Genomic DNA, 2,913 nt, shown 5'->3' on the forward strand with positions numbered 1-2,913 from the left:
TTTCGAGTTATAATAATGATTAAATTTGTTACAATAACTAGTATACCCCCAGTCGTGAATTATTTAGTAATGTATCATGACCTTGTCCAGCCATTTTTTAGTATACCTGAATATAACTTAGAGTAAAACAACAAAAATACCAAACTCAATTGTAAAAAACTCAAAATGGAAATACCTAAATCTAATGGCAAAACCAAAAGTTCAAACACATTAAAAGAATGGATAACAACTGTCATATTCCTGACTTTGTACAGTAAATAGTGGAGTAAACCTGGTTTCATAGCTGACTAATTCTCTCGCTTGTATAACAGCAGCATAAGACAACGATGTGTGAACAAAACAGAGACAAAACTGAACTGTGACAATCAATACATTTTGATGTATTTCTTTAGAGACCAAAAGGTATCTTATTTGTATGCAGGCTCACTGGAAAGATGAATTTGAAAGTATTGCAATTTTATAACAAGAATGTGTCCCAAGTACACGAATGCCCCATCCGCAACATCATTTTGTATGTTCAATGGACCATGAAAATGGGATAACATCTCTAATTTGGCATTAAAAATAGAGACCGGACTTCCAACTTCATCAAAAATTACCTTGACCAAAAACTTTTATAACCTGAAACCGGACAGACAGTTGAATGGACGAACAAACAAACGGACGCACAGACTAGAGGTTTTCGATATCACAAACTAGTCAAAACATTTACTAAATTTTATCATCGGTATAAAGACATCATTCGTAAATATAGCTCAACATGCAGACTTCTAATACGTTCAGGTATTTCACATCCAATTTTTTATGGAAATATTCTTTATAAAGCACAAAGGTGTCAGTATTCACCTCAGAAACTTACAAAACCTTTGAATAGGTCTATTAAGAAGGGATATAATTACAATACTGTTGTCAAGTCATTAAAGATTGCATATTTTGGCGTTAATATTGAATCACTGATAAGGTCTTTGCATCGGAACTAAACACATTTATTCTAAAAACAGTTGTTGGCATGACACGGGTTATGTTCTTCTCATATATGTTGTGATGGTATGATACTAAACCCCTAACGGGAAGGATTGTGCCTGATGTTCATATGATGAAATCATAATCTTTCAGTCAGTTTAATTGAAGTCTGGAGCTGGCATGTCAGTTAACTGCTAGTAGTCTGTTGTTATTTATGTATTATTGTCATTTTGTTTATTTTCTTTGGTTACATCTTCTGACATCAGACTCGGACTTCTCTTGAACTGAATTTTAATGTGCGTATTGTAATGCGTTTACTTTTCTACATTGGTTAGAGGTATAGGGGGAGGGTTGAGATCTCACAAACATGTTTAACCCCGCCACATTTTTGCGCCTGTCCCAAGTCGGGAGCCTCTGGCCTTTGTTAGTCTTGTATTATTTTAATTTTAGTTTCTTGTGTACAATTTGGAAATTAGTATGGCGTTCATTATCACTGGACTAGTATATATTTGTTTAGGGGCCAGCTGAAGGACGCCTCCGGGTGCGGGAATTCTCGCTACATTGAAGACCTGTTGGTGACCCTCTGCTGTTGTTTTTTATTTGGTCGGGTTGTTGTCTCTTTGACACATTCCCCATTTCCATTCTCAATTTTATTTTTAGAAAACATGATGCCCATAAATGGGGCATAAAAAGCATCAATCAAACTTTTTCAAAGCAGAAATTATCTTGACTGTTGACAACGGTGAACCCAATTGCATGATTTTTATTGCATCTATTTGCTTGTACCTGTAAATTATCCCAGATGGAGCCTCAAAGCAATCTAATTCATCTAATTGGAAACTTTGGAGGTAAAGTTGAAACTTATTCATGAAACTGAAGCATGAATTGAAGACATATCCAGATTTATCATTCCAATATTAAATTTGCATTGTAATCACTAATAACCACACTAACCTGAAATTTAACAATACACTTAACCATTGTAATTGAATCAGGAAATATACACTATCCTTTAGATCTTTATTTTAGATACAGGTGACAATAAAGTTGGAAAAAGTTGTTGTTGTGAAGACCTTTAATTTTCAGCAAATGTGGTTTACATCATCACATTGATGAGAGGAAAATATTCTGGGTCAAGGTCTACCTTGTTTCACGAAAGATTGTATGTTGACCCTGTGTGTCCGAACTTGCTTAAACCCCGTTTATCAACTGGGGTTTTTAACAGAGATCATTTTTTGATTTGAGTTGTATGGCAGGTGGGTTGCTCCAGCTGTTTTGTGTGCAATAACTTGTGATCCCTTCTCCACTTAAGCCGATCAAGAGTTATGGTACTTGATCGATTGAAAAATGTTGCAATATTTTGATTCCATGTAGTTAAGTTGAGAATCAAGATTTTAAATCCTTTTTGTATCCTAATATTTTGTAGCTGATGACAAAATTGAGGTCTAGTTCTGTTTTGATGATTTTTACTTTCACCGTACATAAGTTGGTGTCCTTTATTGAAAATGGCATTTTCAGTCATCTCCTTGTAATAGGCTGGACCTTTTAACAAATCCTTTTGAAATTTGTATATATTACCAATGACAAAATGGAGGACAGGATTGTCAACTTTGGCATTCAGAAGTTATGGCCCTTAATTGCTTTCCCAATGATACTAGTAAAGGTTCTAACATTGTTCAGTGGACCTAAAAATTGGGATCAAAATTCAATTTAGCATAAAAAGTAGAAAGATCATATCATTTGAAACGTGTACTAAGATGATTGGACTTAAATTTCTTCAGAAACTACCTTGACTAAAAATTTTCAACCTGAAGCAGGACAGACAGATGAAAGGACACACAGACCAGAAAGCTTAATGTCCCTAGGCGGGGCATAAAAACTGTTTTAACTCATTTTGATTCATATTAATTTTTGTAAAATTTATAACATAGAGGATAATCTCCAATGATT

The sequence above is a fragment of the Mytilus edulis genome, chromosome 9, assembly GCF_963676685.1.
Source record: "Mytilus edulis chromosome 9, xbMytEdul2.2, whole genome shotgun sequence".
Classification (NCBI taxonomy): Eukaryota; Metazoa; Mollusca; class Bivalvia; order Mytilida; family Mytilidae; genus Mytilus; species Mytilus edulis.